An 18040-nucleotide genomic window follows, 5' to 3' on the forward strand; every position below is an offset into this window, starting at 1 on the left:
TTTTTTTTTTTTTTTTTTTTTTTTTTCTAAAATGTATAATATTTTCTACTCACTCTCTGTAATTTAAATAGCCATTTTCCTGCCTGGTTGAAGAAAAAGTTTGAAATTCAAGGGGATGGTAGTGTGTGTTTCGGTGCATGTTATTGTGTTTTTCAAAATATGAGTCTTGATGTCTTACTAGAGGAAACTTCCGTCTTCCATCTGAGAACCTCCTGAGAACTTGCTTATTGCTCTACATGCTTTGACTGTTAGGGCAATTATAACTTTTAGAAATACTGTTTCGTGAGCACTACTTCTGTGAGCATTGCTCTTTCTCTCTTCTTCCTCTCTTCCAGGGAAATAAAACTTAAACTAAAAACTGACTATGCACAAGTCAGTTAACATTTCTTAAAAACAGTCTCTCTGATATGGATACTCTGCCAAAAGAGAAGAGAAACTATGCTGTAATTCCCTTACCACACAGTATGCGTAATGATAGTCAATGACCAGTTTCTTGGTTATTATTATGAACTGCTATTTTTTCTAAGTGTGTTATATAGCCTTAGTGACCAATCAATCAGTGTGGGCATTTATCGTGATTTTATTTTCTGTTTCTTTTTAGGAAACAGAATTAAATGGTTAAATTGAGGATGAATAGTCTGAAGCAGATCACCACTCCCTTTTAGAAGTATATGAAGTCTGTTTTTCTACAACTTGAAATCTTTGCCTGATTATTTGGTGAGAATACAGAGCACATTTGCCTGATTTCACCTACTGATTCTTCAATGACCTTTCGACTTTCTTACTGTTGGGGGACACAAATTTTGTGATCCTGTCTTCATGGTGTTTCTTTTTGTCATTATCTATGATTCATCTTCCCTCTGACTTGTCAAACTTGAGTTATCTTTAATCCTTTGCTGCACCTCCCTAAAGGCATTATATAATATCTCCTGACACTATACATGATCTCGCAGTCCCTATTATCCTACCCTCTTCAGATTCCCTGTATTTCTTTGCTACCACTGATGTGATGCCAACTATTATTTCTCTTTCATAATAAATCTGCAGACTTGGACAACCTACAGCTATTGTCATTCTTCCAAACAATTTGTATGAACACGTTAAAGAGAATCAGTCGCAGTAACAAATCCTTCAGGGCCCTAGTTGTTATCTTCTCATTTGCAGTAGATTGTTCTGGGACACAATTTTATGGCAAAATATAGTTTGGCTGGTTTACTTTAACCTCTCACTTCATTAGTCAGAGTAATATCTGGAAAAAGGTTGCAGCTCTTCTCACTGTTTGGATTAACTATTTCTGCACCTTTGAAATGTAGATTGTGTTTGAAAACAAAATATTTTTGTACTGGGTTGGATTTTTCCAGCTATTTATTATCTATATTCAAAATGAGTATCTTGCAGAGGACTTTGTTATCACTCAGAATGCCTCTGTGTTTACTCAAAAGTATAATATTTGCAAGGCTTTCCTCTGCTCAGAATAACATCTTCTGCTCATTGGTGTTGCTATTGATTCCAGCCTGTGGTATCTAAGTGAAAGGAGACTGAAGCCTGTTTGCATTAGTCCCAGAAGTGAAGTGAAACTGGAATTAATTTTTTTCCCCCTTGATAATGTAATTGTTAAACTCTCGTCACTAAAAATTGCAAGTATTCAGCAGCGCTACAAAAAGTAATCTTTGTAAACATCAGGAATCCAGAATATGATTTCAACTTTAATGGAACCAAAGTAGTTTTTTTTTTTTTTTTTTTTTTTTTTTTTTTTTAAGAGTAAAAAAATACAGAAAACTTGCAGTTTAAACAAGCAGCAATCATTCTGCCATGTCATGACTTTTCAATCCTTCTTCCATGTAATTACTGTTTTCAGGATGTACAAGATTATATGCAAGTGGTAGCACGATGCTGACCTTTTTGCATGAGTTTCAGAAGTCACTTTCAGTGACACTAAGGATCTGTTTATATCATTTGGAAAACAGAAAATGGAACTAAAAAATATAAGTTAATGTGGCACTTTCAGTCTACACATAGAAATCTGTATTTATTAATAATGTGTTTGATTTTAAAAATCTAAAGGTAGAGTAGTAAATACCTGATTTCTGCAGGAATGATTGTTTCAACAACTGTGAAATGTATATGCAGTTCAATGGAAGTTGTATGGCTGTGAAGAAAGACAAAGTTTCTAAGTACCCACATTTTTTCCTTTTGATCTCTACAAGACTAGATAGAGATTAAATGGGTATAGTAGAGTTGTGTATTTTTATTTTTTAGTTTCAGGAAAGGAAATTAAATTTCTCTTAATTGTGGAATAACTGTGACATTTAAACTTGTGAAAAAGCCTACTGAGGATAACAAGGATGTTAGCTATGAAATCTGTGGATTGGTTATTCAGAGTTACAACAAGCCATTTCTTTGGGATGTGCATAAATTAGTTCTCTTATTTCATATTTCATCTGACATTGACCACACAGGGTATTACCCATGCTTGATTCTCAATAGTGTCTGATGGTTTTTGGACTACAAGCTGTTCTTCAGAGCCTGAAAAGGCTTGAGACTAAATTCGTTCTCTTGTTAATGACTAGATGGATGTTAGCCCCTGAGAGGGGTAGTTCAGGAAAAAAGGGCACTGCATGAAAAGCCCAAGGCACAGGCTCAGCTCCACTAGCTTCTAGTCAGGTCTCCTCAACTGGAAATGCTCAAACTGGTTATCAAATTGCCAAAACCTCCAGCTCCTTTATTTATTTAATTTATTTATTTATTTATTTATTTTCTATTTTGATTTTGTTTTGCTTTTGTTTATTTCCAGTGAGCCAGGGGAACTATTTCTGCAGTCTTTGGCCTTTAAAAGGGAAAGGTAAGAGGTGATGCAGGAATTGAAAGGTTGGACATGTATGTTCAAGAACACATTTACTTATCTCTCCAAATTAACTGAGTTAAGAAAAGGAATATGAGATTTTAAGTACTTCCCATACTAGTTAAATACATTCATGTAAACTTGTCAGTGGTAGCTAAACAAATTAACAAATAGATTTCTGGCAACAGCGTAAACAATAAGCACTAATAAGTTTCTTTCCTACTGGCAAGGGGCTTCTGGGCAGAATATGGTAGTATTTTTTTTTTTTTTTTTTTTCTCTCTTTAGTGTTCCTCAGTTATATGAATATATGGATGGCTGCATCATACAGTTTATAGTTCTCATGCCCTCCTGGTATTGTGTCATGAGACTTGCAGCTTGATAGATAGTCAGGTGGTACTTCTGCTCCTTATTTGCACTCTTTTGGAAAGATTGTTTAATTTTATTCTCCAACTTTCTTAGTTTAGATTTGATAAGTACTCAGCATTAAAATCATATAAATGATGTAAATATTTTTAAGATTTCTGAAAACTGAAATGTCTGATCTCATCTTGTTTCACTTTTTTTTTTTTTTCAAAAAGTAAACAGGATATAATGTTTTATTATCTTTTGTTCCAAAAATTTAATTATCCATTTAGCTGCAAAATCACTTTTGTTTGACAATGTTGTACAAATATATTGAATGGTGGAGATACCAAAATATGTAAAAAAAAAAAAGCTTTAAAGTTTTGTCCAGTTATTTCAGTGTATATTGCATTAAGAAATGCTTCATTTTTGTAGCTTTGAAGGGTGACTTAATATTAAACAAGAGCTGGTGTACATGGAAGTCAGAGAAACACTTTTTCTTTCTTTTATCGAATGACCACTTCAATGTTGAAACTTGCATTTGTGTGTTTGCATAGATTTTGGCCGCAGCCAAAAAAAGAAGTCTAAGGAGTATATGAACTACATAATAACTGATGAAGTTTTTGGAAAAAGAACAATGTTTCAATCTTTTTTTTTTTTTTTTTTTGTCAAAGTATAATCTCAATCCTTTATTGTGAGAAATGACAGATTATATTGTTTGCTCTTTACAAAATAGAGGGCAGGATTATTTCAGATAACTGAGTAGCAGACAAAAAATTCCAGAAAAGGAAAATCAAAATACATCTTGATATTAGTCAAAAACCCTCAGAACAAGTCTTTAAAAGCTCACAGATCTTTCAGTTTAAAAAAAAAAAAAAAACGTAAAATATCCTTCAGGTTGAAATACATTGCCTGAGCCTACTAGTATCAGTAGTTGTAGAAAGACTACCTATTTTGAAATCTATTTTTACTTCACCAAGTTTCCTAACCAGTAGTACACTGGTTATGTTGTTCTGCACTAAAATACCTGTGATAGTCCCTTTCAGCAGTCTGCATTTATTCCTGCGTTTGCAACGTAGATACAGTTTCGGAATGTAAAGTGACTATATCTTTATTCTATGTAAAGAACATTAGAAAAAAATCACTGATTAGCAACTAATTTTATCACGTTTTGCAAGTAGGGGACTCTGGAAGAAAACCTTGAGGACAAAAGTAACAAATAACAGATTATGACAAAATCTTTTAGATATGCATCTGCCTTTCACTCAGTATGTGCTCCGTCGTCATCATCTTCCTACACTGAAGATACCTTTCATCTCTGTGAATTTTTTTATTTCAGCCCTAATGAAAATGGAACAAAAGGTTGAAGGTTTTAAGTAATATTTTTAAAGAATTGTTTTAAGACAAAGTTGAATGTAATGAAAGGAGACGAGAGATTTTGAAATGAGCAATTGAAATATGATGAAATTTCACATAAATAATTAGTAACAGGTGAAAAGTTCACCTTTTCAAGCTTAATTATGTTTTCTAGTAGTCACTGTACTCAAAAGAAAAATAAAGCTAATAAGAGATATTTCACAGTGTGGGACAATAGGTATTATGATGATAGGAAAAAATATTGTAAGTCAAACAAAAAAGCAGGAATGGAAGTACTATTGTGATTTACAATTGTTGGATGAACTTTAAAGGAGGACATGTTATTCCTAGATTATAAGTATTCATGACAAACAATGCACATTTTCCATATGGACACATATATTTAATATTAATGATTAATTTTCTCCCCTAATTCTCAGAGATTTTTTTTTTTAATTGTTCAATCATTTTTTATTTTTTAAATTGGATGTGTTTGACAGTACTTCCTGGGTTTGGTTTCTTTTTTTTTTTTTTAATTTTAAAAATAAATAAAAATGTCAGGCAATATAGACAGAGTAGTAGAGAGTAGTATCAGAAATACAGACGTTTTCATGGTATGGTTGCTCTGTACCCACTTTCTTACCATTTTCCAAATACTCTGAGGAGACCCTAACAGCAGGTGACCGCTGGACTTGTGAATTTCTGTGCTATCAGACTTTGTGGAAGAATGTAGAACCAAGCAGAAATATAAGTCAATGTGAAACTATTGTTTGATTTTGGGATAGTTATTATTTCTGATTTTTGTTTTACCTAGGGGGTTTACTATTCATTAGCAGTCTCTCTGGAGCAAAATGTGAATGCCATAGAAATGTATTGAAATTCAGCTGGACAATCTGTTTGGAGGTGGCAGCTTTGCTTTTCCTTGTCTTAGTAGATGTGACATCTTGACAGCCCTGAGGGCTTTCAAAGAGAGATAAGGTAGTAATGAAAGAGGCCCAGCATATACATTCCCACTAAGCTTCTCTCTGGCCAGTGTGAATGACTTTCCAGGGAACATAAGACACAAAAATGGCTAGCAGAGCGAGTCTTCAGATGAAAGAATAATGGAGTGCAGCATTAGGGGAACATCTTCAGAAATACAGAGCTCCTGCCTTGCCAAAACATGTGCTATCAGTAATGGAGTACCATGGTAGAGTGGCAACGCAGTATGACATCTTTGTTCTCTGCCTAGGGTCACACAAGAAATCTGAAGAAACTCCTCTCTCCAAGCACTGCTGAATTTTATTTACTTGTAATCTATTTCCTAGCTCCTAGGCTGATACCGTTGGCTCCTCCTGGTTGGGCTTTCCTTCCTTTCCATAGATAATATTTTGATGAAACCTAGAGCAAACATGTAATGCATGTAATCGCACAGAATAGGATGAGAGAGTGCTTTTGCCAGCACTGCACTTCATGGGTGCTTTTCTCTCAGGTGAGCACTATGCTAGGACAACTATTTTTGCTTCTAGCTCTGTTCCAGTTTCTAACTCTATTTCAAATGCTGGATTTCCTATAGAACAGACCTGTTGCTCTGTCCAAGGTTCCTCGCTCAACTTGCTTGAAACACACAATCTCCCTCTTCACCAACCTTTGAAGTATACCCTTTTAATGTGAAAAGGCTGCTTCTAGGGGGATACTTAATTGCCTTTCTATTTTCACTTTTTTTTTTTTTTTTTTTTTTTTTTTTTTTCCTAAAAAAGGGTAGCTATCCCTTTGATTTTGCTGCCTTTGGATGCTTCAAGAGGCTCTGAGTAAGAACATTTGAAATGATGTATTGACATTTCAGATGGATCGCTGACAGCCTTTCATGGCTGCTGTTGCCAAGATGCGATTTTACATAGCAGGCTTCATATACTTGCTTTGTAAAAACTGACCTATGTGTAAGGCGGTCTCCTAATATTTCATATTTTAAGCAAAAATAAGTATGCAGGGAGGAGTAACTAAAGGTAATCTACGTGCACTGAGGTTAAAAATGGTGGGACTGAAGTTGAACATGGATGTTTAGCATGTGGAAAACATCCTGGTGGCAAAGAGGTAGTTCAGCAGAGCAGATCCCTGCTCCTTCCTGCTCTGCACCCAGGTGTCCCCAGGCTGTGTGGTACCATCACTCTGACTTCTAGCATTTAGGAAGTACCCTGTATAATTGGCTGAACTGGTTTCCATCTGTTTCTGAGCTGAGATGATTTTGGCCAGGAAACGGTGTAGTATAATTTTTCCTCTTCCGTATATGAGCAACTCCACATGCCACTTGTCCAGAGCTTGTTATTTGGTCTACACTTTCTATGGTGACAGGGCTTTCAGGTCCTTTGGTGCAGACAAACTGCTTATGTGAGAAGTTAGTATTGCTTTTCCTGTGGAAATAGTCTGAAGATAGCAGCAGTTTTCAAGATAGAAAAGCCACTTATTTTGCTAATTTTTGCTGTTTGTTCTGCAGGAGTGAATATGTTGGTATATCTGCCTCACCATATGCTTTTAAGCAAGTATTAATGCTAAATAGGTGTTTTAAATTTTGTGTTATGGGAAGCTTGCAAAACAGTAACAAAACTGAAGTTTTCTATAAAACCTGGAATATCATTTCTGTTGTTCATCTTAAACTAAGTGTTTTCTGAGAATGGCACCCTGCGGGCAGAAAAGAGGACAGATAGACTTCATCATAATGATTTTTTTTGACTGTGTGTTGTCAGCAGGTCTCCCCATGTAACACATGAATATCCAGGTAAGATGTGTTGAAACTGAATGCTTTCTTTGTGGGAATGGTCATAAAAAAGTCTCAAGAACTGGAAGAGATTGGAAAATCTCCATGTGCTCTAAAACTGACTGTTTTAGGAGTGGCTTTTGTTATTTCAAGATGGGCAAGTACAAGGGGTAATGAACTTGTATGCAGTCTGAAGTCCCAGTGCAGCTCAGTTGCCATACTGAAGACTTCAGTCATTACTCTGAGGAAGGGAATGTTCTTGCATGTGATGCCTTCAGGCTGGGTCGTGGTGCTAGGCTGCTCTGCCTGGTACAGCTGCTTTACTCAGCACTAGCATGTAGAGGGGCACAGCCCACTTCTAGAGCTGATTTCACCTTCTTCTCTTAGCAGAGTATCATCTCTTTTCGAAGAGAAATTTCTTCCTAAGCACATAGATGGAAATAAATGCAAAACTAAACTAAAGGGAGACAATGTCCTTATCTTATATTATGCCCACTGAAAATAAATAAATAAATAAATAAAAATCCTGTGGTGCTTTCCCTACAGCAAAGTGAACAAATTTTCAAATGTTGAATTAAACAGATATTCCAATGTAGGCAATGAAATAAAAGATAGTGAGGGAATGAGCTATTCCATCTCCCATTTGGATTATAAATAGTGAGGATGAAGTATGAGCATCTCATTTTGAAAATGCTGTTCTGTGCCCAAAGTCCGATCTCTACTGTTTAGATTATGTTACCTAGCTTGGAGAGCTGCTTCTATCTTAAGTATGAAGTAACACTGAATATTAAGGTATTTGCACCAAATATAATGATTCTAGTCTTTTTAAGCATAACTGGCAAACTACAATGCTAAAACAATCTGATTATTTTTTTCTCTTTTTATGCATGTATCTGCATACAGGCGTATATTTTATTAAAGTTCAAAAAATGCAAATTGCACATCTTCCACAGTGTACATTTGTGTGGTAAGTATGCTTCTACATTTTTTCAATTTAACAAAGTATTTTCCTGTTTGCAGAATTTATTTTTTATGCTTCAGCCAGCTGAAACACATCTTTATCATGTATTCACTGAATTGGGTTTCATGTTTTAAAATACTCTATTTGTTTTTCTGTAAAGTGTTAATAATATGCTAATGACAGTGTTATCTATATATTCAGTGTCAGATAAGGACCATGTTCCAGTTTAAATATCACTTTAGACTGGGGGATATTGTGTTTTCTTTTTTATTTGTAGGTTTTTTGACAAGGGAACTAATGTGGTTCTGTAATTCTGTAATGACATTTATTTATTTATTTTTCTTTTATGGTAGCTTTTTTTTTTTTTTTTTTTTTTTTGATACATGTGTGTGCCAGGAAGAACTAACTGTTTTTATTTTGGTCTTTATTGTATCAACTAATGAGTTGATATACTAACCCTAAAAGTAGCATGTGAATACTTTTACCAGAAGGAATCAAACCAAATCTCTATATTTTTGTGGACAGGTTTGTGAATTGTCAAAATCCTACATTCTTCTTGAAAAAATCCAAGTTGGCCAACCCAAAATACTGGACCAAGCTCCTCCTGACTTTTGGAATATTCAAAGTAGTGATTTTTATTATTATTATTATTACAATTAGCACAGTTGAATTGTGCTAAATGTTGATCATACAAACTATACGCTACTGTCTGTATTCGCCAAGAGAGGCTCACTTCCTTTTGTATAAATTTTTACTCTGTTGTCTTTTTTCTAGGAGGTGATACAGTTAATCTTCCCATAAAGGAGACAGTACATTTTCCTTGTGCAGGATACTACTCTTATTGTGCTACCTACTTAACACAAGAAGAGGTGCCATTTTGATACGAGTTTTTTATATCCGGGTACATATGTTAAGAGTACCCGGATATAAGTACCCATATGTTAAGAGTTTTTCCCATGTGGCATCATAAAACTCCGGAAAATTGTATGCAGTTGGAGGGTCTAATTAAAGAAGAAAAACACCTTAGACTTAGTATGATTTAAAAAATGAATGCAACAAATATATGTGAAGAGAAGTATGTTGAAAACTTTTACCACCTATGATGAAACTGAGACAACAGGTTGATAATGAGCATGTAAATGGGAAAGCAGAGATTACACTGGTGAATGCACCAGCAATAGCTGTTGTGAAGTCTTCTTATTTAAAAACAATAATAATTAAAAAAATGCAAAAGGTTTGGGAAGGTCTATGGATCTTTTCACACACTTTTCCAAAACCTAATATAGAACATTGAGAAGAAAGGTTGAATGTACATCAGAAGTTAACAGCTGGGTAATGTAGGCTGGCATCATCAGGCAAGAAATCAGAGTAAACATACAGGACCATTCTGGACACAAAAATGAATGACAGTGTCGGTCGTAGTTACTGGTTTAGGTCGTAGCTGCTTGCTACCGCCCAGGACCTGCATTTATTTATTTTCAGGGTACTGGAGTACCCAGTGAAATGACCTTCCTTATGGAAAATCCCGCTCCATCAAAAAATTAAGCCATTAAAAGATACTTGTCTGCTGTACATTATGTGCATCTGACAGGTGAGGAAGAAATCAGTAATGGAGAAGTGCATTGCGGTTCTTTCTGATATTAGCTTGTTTGATGCAATGTTTGATTCTTAGCCTCCACCCTGTGTCCTGCTATGTCCTCCTGATGAACATACCAGCTGGAATCAAAGAGATCACTCAGGATCAGTGGGTCCTGGAAATGGGCACAGCTCCATGGAAGCAGTAGCACCTTCGTCCCTTCTCAGGGGAGTCCTTCTCCTCCTCACCCCCAAGGGGCAGAGACAGGATGGGAGCAGGGATCTGTATGCAATGAGGAATTGCAGTGAAGATGGGGAGCAGGAGGGGACTGTTTCAGTGTCAGGTTGTAGTTATGGGGCTTTTTTTTTTTTTTTTTTTTTGATTATTTGTTTATGCTTACATTTCTCATGGAATAACTGTTTTGGTTTTTAATGATGTGTGAGGAGTGCTGCCAAAAATGGAAAACATTCATTTGAATTTTTAATGAAGTTGATTGTACCTCTTTTCCATTTAATTTCCATGATTATTCTACAGAATATAAAGGGAATATTCACTGGAGCAATAAATGTTATGCTAATTCTGTGGGACAAAAGTGGGAAGGGAGTTTTGAATTCATAATTGTGAGTATTCACAATGATAACCTGCTTTACACAGTACTCATCAAAAATCACACTGCTTTTGCATTGAAGTCAGAGATTTTGCATTTCTAGACTTCAGGGTATGTACACAGCTTCTGCAGAATTAGTACATGAGCAATGAACCTAAAAATATACCAAGCAATACTGTGCCTAACTGATGTTACAAGTTGTAGAAGAAAAAAATAAATGTGATTGCTAAAGCCAAAACACAGAGTGAGCTGTCTTGATTGTATGAAAGTTTTAATTACTTTTGAAATAATCTTACACAGTGGAAAAATATTAGGAACTGAAATTTATTGATAGGTTTTTGTTTTATAAACAAAATATTTATTATTCACAAGTTCAGTTCTTCTAACCATTACAGCTGAGGAATAGTAATTCCTTTCACCAGTAAGTCCAGCACGGGGCCCATCATACAGGGGAAAACAAAGAGAAAAGGTAGAAGAACACAGTGGGAAAAGGATGAAAGAAGTGTAAAGGCTTCATATGCTTAATACTTAGACCTAACAGATTTAGGACAATGTTCCTGACCAAGTTAATACAAATTCAAATTTAGATTTTCTGAATATGTGTAAGTATTGAGAGCATTTTTTATAAAATATATAATGATATCATTTTCTTTCCTCTATATTTCTGTATATAATCTTCACCCAGCTGGATCTATTTGTATAGAATTGTTTTCCCTAGTTTTGTCCATCATTTTCCAGTTCTCCTCCTGACTAGGTAGCCATTTATCTCTGATAACTCTCACAGAGAGATCTCTGTCTCTCTTAACTATTTGAGCTGTCTTATTGACTTGCATAATGTTATTTAAATGGGTAAGGAATAATGTTGATAAAGCTTACCCTTTGTAAACTCATGCTGATTTTTGCTGCTGCTTTGGATATTATGCTGGTGTGGTTTTTATTTATGTATTTATGATTTTTCAGTGCTCTCGGCAAGGGGAGATTTTTCCATAAAATCTAACATGGAGTGTGGCAAAAAGTTTTGTGAGTTTGATTCTGCAAGTTTGTCTCTCTGGTGTTTTCCTGCTACCACTGAATTTTCAGTAAGTAAACTAGACCTATTTGCATGAAGTTGTTAAAAAAACAGGAGTTTTTATATCAGAAAACAAACCATTATCTCATAAATGACTGTTTTCTAATATGTTATTTTGATTTTTTTTCCATTCTTTTATTTTCATAACTAAACAAAATTTTAATAACGGTAAATTTCAGTGAATCTTCAGTGACTGTTTTAAAGCTATTTTCTCTCTTAAGTCATTTAGCAAAACTTTCCCTCTGAGGCTTTTTCTGCCTGGGAGGCCTTCAAAGTGTATGCAGGTATTCAGATACTTATGCATGTGATGATGTGGGTGCTTTTAAATTTAAATGAATATTGAATTTAATTCAATTTAGCTTAAGTCTCTTACAAATATCATAATTTAAAATGAATAGGCCCTCTGAAATCTGCAATAAGTGTCCAGAGAGGATCATTTGAGAATGTATTACGTGTATCTACTTAAATGCATTCTTTGTGATACTGAAATTTGTTCCCTTGTAGAAAGAATACAGCCTATTATTTACAGGCTGTAAGTTTTTATTTTATTTTCAATAAAATCCCAATATATAGCCTGTGATAACAGACTAACATATTGAAGCTTCAGTACCAAAACAGCTTGATTGTCCTTTTTCTCCCCTTCCAATAAAAATGTAAATAATAATAAAAAAAAGGTATTTAATTATTTTTTGTGTATAGTTAAGTTGATTTAGCACTTAATTTTATTTGATATGCGTTCTGTGGCTGGCAGGGCAGTTATATGGCACAGTTGATTGATATACTCCTTTCACCTTTGGAGACCTCAGTTTAATCCTGGCATAGGTCACACTGGAAATTAGTTTCGATAGGCATGTTATACTCTTTAGTGCATATTTGTCCACATCATAAAGCTATCAACCAACATGATGCAGTTAACAGTCAGTGCTGTGGACAAACTGGTGCCCAGATGGGATTTTGAAAGGCAATTTGTGTCCCTTAGCAGAATTGTGATAGGGTGGATCCAAGCTCTTTTCTCCTGAATTTCTGGATCTGACTGGTCACCGAGTTTCTTCGTTTTCATGGACAGCAAATGTAGATACTTGAAATGAATGGCTTTCCCACGTTGCTTTCCTGAAACTTCTTACTACAAGTTTTAAGGACCCAAGAGCAGGTCTAGAATGGGCATTTCAATGCAGTCAGGAAACATCCATTTGAAACTATCTCTTGTTGTTTGTGTGATCTTTAAAGTCATGATTGCAAAACAAATCCAATCCTAATATGAGCAGATGTTCTCAGAGGCTATGCTGTTTTGTATTCCAGTGCTACATTTGCTCCCTTGGACAAACAGCTGACCCTGTCTGAGGTTAAGCATGAATCCCTGAGGAAGAGCTATGCACTGAACCTGGAACTCCACAACAGGAGCAACACCTCTCTGTGACTTGAGTGCAGGTAAGAACTTTATTATTTCACACACTCTGTGCATGACTTCACCACATACACCCCTCTTTTTCTCATAAATTCACTGCATGCTGAGCAGCAAAAAGGAAAAGTTAAGTGGAAACCAATAGGGATCTGTCTGCAAGAGGCACTTGTGCCACTTACACATGCAGGTGCAATAGTCTCATCAACTGCAGTACCTCTGCTTCACACCATGCCTCCTTGCGTGAATAAGGTTTCCAGGATTAGTTCTAGGCCTTTTATTTAGCTTTTCAAGGTATGCCTGTGTTTTTGACATTATTCTGTTCTAATCACAGGAAGTAACATTGATGGATAGCAGAGGAGGAGAAAGCAAGATGCTCACTGAGCCCAGCTGATGCATATAGGTTCATTTATGTCTTGTCTATAAACATACGAAGTACTAGAAGAGACCCCTGGGAAGCCAGTGACACTAATGGAAAAGTTAAGTGTGAGACTGTACAGCTGGACTTAGATGCCTTTTATTCAGAGTTGTTATTAGTTTAGACAAAGCAATCTAGAGCTGTCAGGTCTACAACCTATGCACTCACCTCTGTAATTTTCATGGAACCCATCACCTTAATAACAGGAATTAAAATCTGGGTGTTTGTCTTAGAGGTGAGTCTCAATGTACTCGGTTAACTTGTGATTTGAATGGAAACAATTCGCTGTTGTCCTCTAATAAGTTCCCTTTGTTAATAAGTTCCACTTCGTTAACATCTGATCTTCTTGAAGCGGTACAAGTTGAAATATAACCAGTTGACTAATAGGCCTATTGTCTGCCTGGACTGTGTACGGCCATCAGAGGAAACAATATGAACTTGAAATAATTGTACTGATTTTAGATATTGTAAAGAAAGGTCAGTGCTAGCAGTAGTGAATTTTTGTTCTCCTGTCCAGTTACATTTGCATACCAGCTGTAAAATGTGATAGTTGCAACAGTTTTCCTTTAAAAGAGAGCATCCTTCACCTTGAGGAGAACTGCAACCACAAAAGGCCATTCTGATTCAGTGGTCCCAACTGTCACCTCCTTGACCTCGCAAAATAGACTTTTCAGCTTTTGTATATCACCTCCTGCCTTCTCTGTACCCGCTGTGCTCTCATCACATCCTCCTCCACAGTGACAGGTGATTCACTGAGCTGGATTCTGACAGAGAAATCTCATGTTAGCCTCTCTTCTTGTGAGACTGACAAAACCTTTGTGATAGATAAGCTTCCTTATTTGAAATTTGAAATAGTCTAGTATATAGCTGCTTTATGTGTGTGTGTGTGTGATTTTGCACCTACTTGATAGGGCATCTGTTTCACGATAATTTAAAACTCTGCTGTGGAGAAGCAAAAGTGATTTCAGGTAACATTAAACAACAGCTATGTCTCTTTACCTAAGGAAACATAACTCATTCTATGATTGAGTCCCTAATTAGTAACACTTACAAGCCTTGACCTTTCAACAGAGAGCTTGGTTCAGCTTCATCTATACAGAATTGTCCCTCTCATGTAGCTGTGCATAATAATAAAAACAATTTAAAACACATTAAAACATTAAAAAAATAAAAAATAAAAAGCTTAGACCTAGACTTTTCACCATTTATTCATGTTGAGTAGTAATTTGCTCTGATAATAGTCCCAGTGAGACAATAGTGAGATACTATGCATTGCAAGTAAGAGAGGCAGAACATGGCTTAATAAATAAGCAGTTGTGTCCTGATGCTTTGTTCTTTTCTGGCTCAGTGGTGTTCATGTCCAGTGCATGATTTCTTCCTAGGACCTGCCTAGTTCCAAGTCTTTTTCTGTTGCCTTACATGTTTAGATGCTATTTGGCTTATTTTCTCTGACTATTTCTCATAACCTGAAGAAAATAGTAGATGTTAAAAACACATCTACAGTTTAATGGTTTAATGCAGTCTGATGTTACTGTCTACAAAGACTTAAAATTTACTTATTTTCCAGCGTGCTCATTTTTGTAACAGATTTCTGGCATAGAAGGACTGAGTCCTTGCAAGTTGTGTGAAATCAACTCACCAATGCCATGATTCCCCATATATCTGGGGAAATTTTCAACTTGTGGAAGAATCAGTCAGAATTGTACAGTCCTTTACTCAGACCCTTTTGTTTCTCTTACCCTGATTACTGGCCCAAAAATCAGTGAGAAATAAGTTTGTTTGTTTTTTAATGTAAGACTAAGCCTTTCACATGAGTAGTTAAATTGCCAAGACCATATGTTGCAAGGCCCTAGTTCCCTCCTTCAGATGATGAAAGTCTCCTCTGCCAAAATAATTTTGAAATGTAACAATTTCTTACACAGTTAAGTGTATTAAACTACAGTTTCTATCTAGTTCAGAAGGGAAAAATGCCGTGAGACTCCAAAATAGTGTTTTGTCCCTGGGATGGTCCTGTGTTCAGAGGAAAAACAGCTTGGTATGCAGCTCCTGTTCCTCCACATAAGCCAGAGAGCTTGTCCAGGGATTTCTATGGGCCACATCTCTGCTTACTTCAAACTGAATTACTCCCTTTGTATCCATCAGTGATAAACCAAGTGATGAGAGCTTTACAGCTTATACTAAGAGAGCTGCTATTGGTAGTACCTTAAATCTAGCTTGGGTACCTTCCTGTATTCCCTTACGTCCACTCAGCCTCATGGAGGAAATAATGACTTTCAGTTTTAGTCAGAGAAGAAATGAAGGTAAGCCCTTACACTGGCTGAAGTACATTTGGTTACTTTCCTTAATAGAATGAAGAAATAATTTCCTCACCTGAAAGATTTTAGGCTTTAATGACAGTTTCTGCATTTAAAGAAAGAGGTTAAACTGTTCTACCAGTAGAATTGGAAACATAATCTGTGTATATTTCCTCTTTTTAGGAGGAAGCCAATAATGTTAGTTGCTCATTTTCATACAAGATAATATTGCAATATGAATGTTGTTATGCAGTTTGCTACTATCTGCTATAAGACTCTCTGCAATGGAGGTGCCAATCCTATCCCCAGGCAGAAGGTAATATTTCAACTCTCAGCAACTTGTCATAACCTCTGTGCTAACCATGGTGCTTGTTCACTGTCTACCTAATCAAATTCTTGCTATATGTCACACTTATGCTGTGCAATATGTACCCCAGATCTTGGGTTTAGGGGATTTTCTTAAGATTAGAAAACAAAGTAGGGGCTTGACTGAAAGAGTTCATCCTTACCAAGGTTACACAATACCCACCGACACTGATCCTCTGGTTAGTGAAGTGTGTTGTCTGCTTCTGATCTGGCCTGGGGTAGCAGTGAGTTTGACAGGTAGTTATGAAAGGATTGTCTTGAGTTTGCTGTTGTCCGAGCTGTTACGTATTACTCTTTTCAATAACATTTTCAAAGCTGATTATTCAAGGTGAATATGGGATAGGCATCATTTGACTGAGTTGCATCGTTTTAATTCAAGATAACAACACCATATTCAGGAGAGTTTTATTTCTGCAAAAAGCACGCAAACACACTGTGATCCACATAAGAGTGTATGTAAACAAAGCCCTTTTCTCTCTGCATGCTTTCCAAAAACCTGAGTTGATAGAGAAATCAGGTATGCAATACCAGAAGTGAGCATCCAACCAAACAAGCCCTTACTCAGGAGTGTCTTCTTGCCCAAGTATATAACATATACCACAGATTATCATTTCATAGGATTTTTTTTTTTCCCAACAGTCTTTTTCTATAATATTTGCAAAGGTGAATGTTATTCTCTTTGGTCTAATAAATATGGATGTTTCTCTTCAGCTTCCCCCTTTTTATCCCTAAAGAAATAATGAGTTCCTTCCATAATTTATTTTATTTCAGTTGCTTAATAACTGAAATGATGTTAAACCTCCACATATATATTTTTTTGAAACTTTAACAGAAGAGATTAATGTAACTACACACCCAAGCTTCTGGAGTTATTGTGAAAGCAACATTAAAGAAGAAATCATTGGCAATACAGTATATCAGGAATGGTAGTTTTTGGGGTAGGCAGGTGTGTGGAGCAGGGATTGATAGGAAAGTACTTTTACAGAACTGCCATTTCAGCAAAATCAGCTAATTTCCCTTCTATATTGTATACTACCACAGGCCCTACTATTGAACACACTCATTTTTCTGCATTTGTATATTAAAGTTTTTTTTCTTCTTTTTTTTTTTTTTTTTTTTGCTTTTACACGTACACCTTATGCTTTTGTGTGTTTTCCATCAGCTATCATGCATAACACTTATACTACATTTTAAATGTCAGATCATACCAAACTCATTTCTGTTAAAAGCCACCAATTCAGTTCCTCCCTGCTACTTGACCCAGGCTCCTTCTGAATTAGTCAGCTGTAAGGGAAGCAGATAATGGTGGTAATCTGGGTATAGTAGTTCTCCTTATGTGCGACCATTGTAAAACAGATATAGCAGATCAACAATGACTCATCAGTAACACCAAGCCTGCAATTTTGCTGTGTTTGCAATTTCAGAGAAGAAAAGCAGCTCACAATTACATGTATTAAACTTTCAGACGATGCTGAAATTATGATGTACATCATTTATATTATCGGTCAACCTATAGGGAGAGAACATCAGGCCTTTATGTGGCCCAGGTGCACATTTCTTATAATTTAATCAGCACAAAGCACCCTCATTTCACCAGAGAACTCTAATTCACGTTGTGAAAACCACACTGTGCCCTCTGTCCTCCCCCCAGCACAGTCTGTAAATTATGACTAACAGTTCATAACTGTTACCTGCATTTAATTTAGTGCCCTTTGCAGTGAGTTCAGCCAGCTTCACTACAAGCCAGTAGTGCTATACAGAATGCCATGAATTATCTTCATGGTGTTAATGGATAGCAAAAAGAAACTGCTTAAATATATATATTTAAAAACAAACAAACAAACAACAACAACAGAAACAATAAAAAACAACTAATAATTGGGTTTAGCAAATGCGCGTGGGAAATGCGTTCACACATTATTCTCTGAGAACCATGTCCCTCAGCTCAAAGATGATACATTGGTGGTGGGAGAGAGCTAGCTACCTGTCTGTCTTCCTCTTCTTAGTATCTTCCTTTCCTTTTCCCATTCCTTCCTTCCCTGCTCTGTCACAGGCCAGCAATTAGGGTAATGGGG

At 36.0% G+C, this 18040-nt stretch overlaps 1 long non-coding RNA gene across 4 annotated transcripts in view; it reads left to right on the plus strand.

The window, feature by feature from the left end:
- LOC118160962 overlaps nucleotides 1-13675 on the plus strand; it is a 111704-nt gene extending 98029 nt beyond the window's left edge. The window contains exons 1-4 of one of the 4 annotated variants that reach the window (XR_004747777.1): nucleotides 609-717; nucleotides 5856-6012; nucleotides 12788-12916; nucleotides 13222-13675. This is a non-coding gene — a long non-coding RNA (uncharacterized LOC118160962). Of the gene's footprint in view, nucleotides 1-601; nucleotides 718-5855; nucleotides 6013-9752; nucleotides 9828-12787; nucleotides 12917-13221 lie in introns of those variants that run through there. The other 3 variants (XR_004747780.1, XR_004747778.1, XR_004747779.1) reach the window with 3 other exon arrangements.
- The last annotated feature ends 4365 nt before the right edge of the window (nucleotides 13676-18040 follow it).

The sequence above is a fragment of the Oxyura jamaicensis genome, chromosome 1, assembly GCF_011077185.1.
Source record: "Oxyura jamaicensis isolate SHBP4307 breed ruddy duck chromosome 1, BPBGC_Ojam_1.0, whole genome shotgun sequence".
NCBI lineage: Eukaryota > Metazoa > Chordata > Aves > Anseriformes > Anatidae > Oxyura > Oxyura jamaicensis.